Source organism: Tamandua tetradactyla, chromosome 4 (genome assembly GCF_023851605.1).
Source record: "Tamandua tetradactyla isolate mTamTet1 chromosome 4, mTamTet1.pri, whole genome shotgun sequence".
NCBI classification, from domain to species: domain Eukaryota; kingdom Metazoa; phylum Chordata; class Mammalia; order Pilosa; family Myrmecophagidae; genus Tamandua; species Tamandua tetradactyla.
Window position 1 is genome coordinate 104,834,180 of NC_135330.1, and position 6,977 is coordinate 104,841,156.

Sequence of the window (6,977 nt, forward strand, 5' to 3'; positions counted from 1 at the left end):
TCGTATCAGGGAGATCATACTACATTTGTCCTTTTTGAAACAGGGCACTCTCAAGCCCCAGGTAGGTTTTTTTTTTACAAATTCACTTTGCCTCCTAAATTTCCCCATTCGTTCTTGTTTTGTACAGTCTGCTTTTTGGTCCTTCCTTCCTGCATGTTCCCAGCAGTACATACTTTGTCCCTTACCGTTTTCTATAACTGCACGCTCTGTGTCTGCATTAAACCTCTGCTACTGCTATAGCCTCAGCCCTGTCCCTGTCTCCCACCACCGCCCGCCTAAGTGTTACTGACTCACTCTGCAAAGCACCCAGCTCAGCTCAGTGTTCAGGCTGCCTGCTCCCTGTGGAGTGTTGTGTTGGGATAAAGTGTTGTTAAGTGTTGTGGTGAGGTGTTATAAGGTGCGGTGTGAAAAATGTGGTAGGGGCATGGGTGATTCCAGTCTTTTTTGCTTTCCTTTTTAACCAACTCCATGCGTAGAAGGGGGGATTAATTATAACCTGCTCTGGAAAACCTATCATTGCCCGAAAAGGTTCAGCCTTCTGGCAATGCTGTCAGTTACCAGTTAATCCTGGAACACAAACACATTCTCCATCTATGTCCCTGACAAAGGAAAGTGGACAAAATTACCGACCACTCAATGTCCAGGTGAGTGTAGCACCCTATCATCTTAGCAGCGCTTTTCATTTACTCTCCACCTGCCCAGGATGTGTGTACAAATTTTTTTATCAAAGCTTTTGGGGGAACAGGATAAGATATTTAACATCATTGATCATCAGGAAAGCAAGTCAGAACCACAATGAGATACCACTTCACACTCACTAGAATGATTGTTATCAAGAAAAATATTGGGTCGGTGAGGATGTGAGAAATAGGAATCCATACACACTGCCGGAGGTGTCATAAAATGGTGCAGCTGCTGTGGAAATCAGTTTGGCTGCTCCTCAGAGAAGTTGAAAATATAATTCCCATATGATCCAGCAGTCCCTCTGCTTGTTATACACCCAAAAGAAGTGAAAGCAGGACTGGAAAGGACATTTGTACACCAATATTTATAGCAGCATTATTCACAATGGTCAAAAGGTGGAAGCAACCCAAGTGACCATCAACAAATGAGGGGTTGTACAAAAATGTAATTTATATACACAATGGAATATTATTCAGCTGTGAAAAGGAATGACATTCTGGTGGTGCTACAACATGGAACTGTGAAGACATCATATTGAGTGAAATGAACCAAAGGTAAAAAGACAAATATTGTATGATCTTGCTTATATAAAATACCCAGAAGAGCAAAATTCATACACACAAGTGGTAGATTATAGGTTAAAGGGGGGAGGGCTGACGAGGGAGTTATTGCTGCATGAGTGCAGAGTTTCAGTTTGGGGTGATAAAAAAGCTGGGGTGATGCATATTGGTAACAGTGGCACAATTTTGTGAATATAATTAATACTCCTAAATAGTACACTTGAGAGTGGTTAAAATGGAAAATTTTGAGTTTATATATGTTACTATGATAATTTTTTTTCTAAAGAAGGTTTGGGGGGAGATGTTCGGATAAGAAATTTTCTACCCCATTATCCCTTGAATGTAATTGCTACGTGAAAAAAAAAGAAAAGAAAAGAATCTTAAATTTAAGTTTAAGTAACTTAAAAAACTTACATTAGTTCTATTTCCTCCAGCTTATCTTCCACTCCAAGTTTACTGCCAGTCTTACTCATTCTTTACCACCTTTACTCCCAAATTTATACATCCATAAAATTGTGATGTAGAAAGAACAAAATTAGCTTTAAAGATGGCAGGCAGTACGTTTAAATTTTTTTATTAGGTGTCTCCTAGCTTCTTTATGGCTGTTTTAATTTGCAAAACAAAAATTGTACTTTAAAATGATTGAATAAAAAGTGATGCTAGGGTGGGCCATGGTGGCTCAGGGGCAGGGTTCTCGCCTGCCATGCTGGAGACCCGGGATCGATTCCCAGTGCCTGCCTATGTGAAAAAAAAAAAAAAAGGATGCTTGGCAGCTGAGAACCCAGGCCCGCAGCAGACCAACAAAAATGTCTTAAGTATTTAACTGTGCACCATCCATCAAGAACTTTGGCATCTGGATGGTCAGCTTTGTCTTCATTCCAAGGGCGGCTATTAATCCAGGCAATTTCCCTGCTCTTGTGGATGACCTGTTCAACCCCATGACCTCAGAGTTGAGCTAAGGGTCTTGAAGCCAGCCATCCTTCTGTTCAAATCCCAGCTCTGCTCCTGTCCCTGGGTGACCTCAGGCAATTGTCTGTCTCCCCTAGAGCCTTTTAAACCTTAAGGCCTTAGGGTCTGGGTCAACCCAGTCATAAGTCCAGCCCCAAACTTGTTGCCCTTGCAGCCAGGCACTCAGCACATCCCACATGAATGAACACAGCTGTAAATTTAGGACCTCTAGCCAGTCACACCCTTCCACAGGGTCTGTAAATAGCTACCTCCACCCTAAATTTCCAAATGGTGCTTCCAAAACTTTAACCATTTTCTATTGATCTTTCCCCACCCCCAACCCCCAACCCCCCCTTCACTCTTATTGGGCATCTTCAAGATTATTTCTCAGAGAAAATTCGATCAGAGAGGAAGCCCTGTCTCTTGTCCTCCCTGCACCCAATCAAAGACCCTTTTTCATTTACACCTATCATTCCCTTCCTCTACCACTCAGCCAAGGCTAATCCTGACTTGCGTCTTCATGATATCCCTTCTTTCTTTTGGTGCTGTAATCTTTGATTTACCCATTCTATGCTGTATCCTCAATCCCTCTCTCTTTGCTGCCATCTTCCTTCAGCCTATGAGCATACACAGGTTTTCTAGCTTTAAAGAGGAACAGATGATCTTCTGTTTCCTCCACATGTTCTCTCTTTCCATTCACAACAACCCTCTTCAAACATCACTCAGTTAAACTGTCATTGCTTATTCACCACTGTCCCATTCCTTTCTAATCCCATGCCAATTGGGCTTAATAGTTACTCTCTCCCAGCCAGCAAAAGGCCAGGTGACATCACCCAATCCAGTATGGAATGCACAGACTTCAATATCCATGATGCCTGTGTCCTTGACCACTGGCCACACCTCCCTTTGAAATCTCCTCTTCTTCCTTGGCCTCTGTGACATCTCTCTTTCCTGGTTTCCCACCTACTTCTCTGGTCAGTTATTTTCAATCTTCTCTTCCTAATGCTTGAAATGTTTATATTCTCTTTGGTTCTGTTCTTGCCCTTCTTCACTTCAGCCATTCCCTTGGTAATCCCACGTGTGCTGGTTTGAAACTGCTGTGTACCCCAGAAAAGCCATGCTCTTTAATCCTGATTCAATACTGTAGGGTAGCATCTTTTTGATTGAGTTGTTTCCATGAAGATGTGGCCTACCCAATTGTGCATGGGACTTTTGATTAGGTGGCTCATGGAGTTATATCTCCACTCATTCAGAATGGATCTTAACCCACTTATTGTAGTACTTTAAGAGGGAACCATTTTAGGAAAAGCTCAGAACCAACACAGACGGAGATGTTTAGAGATGGAGAAAGAAAACGCCCCCAGGGAAGTTGTTTGAAACCAGAAGTCAAAGGATCAGTAGATGCCAGCCACATGCCTTCCCAGCTGACAGAAGTGTTCTAGTTGCCATCGACCTTTCTTGAGTCAAGGTATCTTTCTCTAGATGCCTTACTTAGACATTTTTACGGCCTTAGAACTGAAAACCTATAACTTAGTAAATCCCCTTTATAGAAGCCAGCCCATTTCTGGCATATTGCATTCCAGCAACATTAGTAAGCTAAAACACCATCCAAACCCATAGTTCCAACTTCCTCCTATGATCTTTTGATTCCCTAGAACACTGGCCTAGATATCCCAGACCTCACTCTGAGCCCTAGGACAGTCACTCCTCTATGGATGTTTCTACTTGATGGTCACTCGGGCTTATCGGAGTCACTGTGCCCTAAACCAACGTCTTCACCTTACCCCCACACCTGCTTTTCCAAGTTCTTGCATTGTTGAAAGTTACTGTCAGCCATCCAACCACACATGCCAGAGAAATCTGAGTGTTAGCTTTAACTCCTCATTCAAGTTCTGCCTTTTCATCTTTCATTCCCAATTAGTAAAATCCTATCACGTATGTTTCTTAAATCACTTGAATTTGTCCCTTCCTTTGTGACCCTCAGTGACTCTCCACCCTGCACTGGTCTCCCTGTCCCCAGCTTTGTCCCTCTCCAATTTACCATGCATAAGGCTGCTAGCAGCCACCTTTCTTTTCAAAAGTAACTTTCTAAATAGCACATCAATCCTCAGCTTAGAGTTCTTCCAGGAGGGAACATGCCAAGAGGTTGGTAAAATTTACAGATGGATCTCCTTCTATTTACAAAACATCTATAATTTTGGTATACAAAGTTTGTAATCTAAAATATCAGGGCTATTTTGGCAGAGAACTATGCAGGATTTCCATTCTGGAGACTTTCTCAGACTCGGACAAGTCAATATGCTGTTTCAGAACTCAGTCATTAATAGTTGTCCATTGCAGGTTGGTGAAATATACACTACATACAAATTTAATGTTCAAATCAAATCATGTCTTTATTTCTATCAATGTTTTATGTTCTGTTTTAAACATTAAATAAATATTTACAAAAGAATAATTTTATTGGTGCTTTTCTTAAGTTAGTGTTTAACTCCCTCTTGCTTCTCTGAGATCTGATGCGAGGGCTGCTGGTTTTATGTTTAGAGTGTCAGGGAAACTCTGAGTGCAGCAGGTTTTGCATGTATTTCTGAGTCTTTGAATCTAAAGGGGACTTTTTTCTCCTTTGTCCCTTCCAATCCCTGAGTCTGAAAGGAGGACAGGGGTGACAGCAGAAGGACATAAGGAAATTTTCCATTCCTGTTCATCCCTTTTATGCTGAATAATTAAGTATGAAGTCAGAAAAAGAAAGGGGGTGGAGGGAGATTGGACATTTAGAATTTCTTCTCATTTCACTTTGCAAAAAGAAGACTGAAAGATGTTTAAAATTATTTACATGGCTAGCTATAACTCTAGGAGCTAAGATTTTCCAGGTCTGAATTCCAGGTTCACCACCTACAAGCTGGGTAAGCTTAAGCAAGTTCCTTAACCTCTCTGTGCCTTCAACAATAAAATTGGGATAAGAATTATAATGCCTATGTACAGGCCTGCTGTGAAGATCAAAGATTAGAACAGAGCCTGGCAGGGATCGAATGCTCAGGAAGCGTCAGCTCATAAGGGTTTCTCTCTGGGACTCACACTTCACAAGAGCAGACTCTGTCTGTTTTGGTCACCACTGTTTGCCCAGCACTTGGAAAACAGCAATAAAGATTTTCAGTCCAGCTCATCTATGTTCAACAAATATTTATGAATAATCACGACCTGCCTGACAGACCCTGGAGATCCAGTGAGGAGTGAAATCCGGGCCTTCTCCTGAAGAGTTGAAGACAGAGAAGGAAACGTGTTCTCTTTTCCCCGTCTCTTTGCACAGGTTATTCCTTCTGCTGGGAACACTCTTCCACTCCTCCTTCATCTGGGTAATTCTACCACCATCATTTACCCGTTTCCAAGTCCTTGGTTTAGATGGCACGTCCCACAGAAAAGCTTTCCTGACCCCGCAGTGTGGGTAAGGAAACTTCCGCAGTCCCCGTGCCAACTTCTGTCATGTTCTTAGCAGATGGCAATTCGTCTGTCTCCTCCAACAGACGAGACTGAGGCCGGGACAGTGCCTCTCACTCTGTGGCCCCCACGGCGTACACAACAGGTGCATAATAAATGGTTAAAAAAAAAAGAGGTTCATGGTGATGGAAAAGCCTGGTCATCTTCACAAGACAGAAGGACTTATTTTGAACAGCAGCACCATAGCTTGGAGAAGCAAAGGCATGTATAGTGCTGCAAATCATCATTTTAAAATGGCACAATAAGGGCGGGCCACGGTGGCTCAGCAGGCAGAGTTCTCGCCTGCCATGCCAGGGACCTGGTTTCAATTCCCAGGTCCTGCCCATGCAAAAAAGAAAAAAGGCACAATAAGCCAAACTTCATAGAATCTCTTTTACCACCACACCCCGCCCCACCCCCCGCCCTAGGTATTAAACCGCTTTGAAAGTTTCATAGAAGAAAATAACTGAGCTAAGTGATGAGAGATTAAAATAAGATTTCGCTTTTCTCTCTGTGATGTAACCATGGAACTGGTGACACTAGCTCAAAAAGCACGTCAGACAACAGCAAGACTAGAGTCATTCTGACATGGCAACATCAAGTTTATTCCTTCATAAAATGTAGGGGAGAGAGGTAGAATTCCCACCTACCATGCAGGAGACCTGGGTTCGATTCCCAGTCCGTGCACTTCCCAATAACAAACAAACAAGCAAAACAAAAAGAAAAAACAAACAAACAAAAATTCAACAAATGGTGTTGCAATAATGGGATACTCACTTGGAAAAATAATGAAATGTGACCCTGCCATACAGCATACAAAAAAAAAAAGTAGAGGAGAGAGATTAATTTTCTCACTGCCCAAAGTATTTTATCAAATACCCTCTAAAACAATAAAGGCATTGGAGTGTCTCTAGTGGTTATGGAGATACAACAGACATTAATCCAAGTCAGCGGGAGGTTTTGGTTAATGTTGTAGGATCGGCTGCCAACATAACCTGGACTGAGGTTTAGGGTTACCTGCAACTCAAGCCTTGGCTTTCTTCAGACTCGTTGCCTTGTCAACCTTATGCTCCTCCAGTAGGTGTGGGAGGAAGAACAGGTAAAAATGGTTCCTACAGAGGGAAAAAGGGCTTCCTGCTCCTTCCCTGCCCTTCCTTACCTTCTGGCAAGCTCTGAAAGGCTCTTCCAGGGGTGTGTCCCACCTCCCTCTCCCCTTCACCTCTTCCAACATAGCTATGGCCTCCTCTCCAAATAGCCACTAAATAGCCGGGATCCACTTGACTTCTTTCCACCTGTGCTGGTTTGAAAGGATTT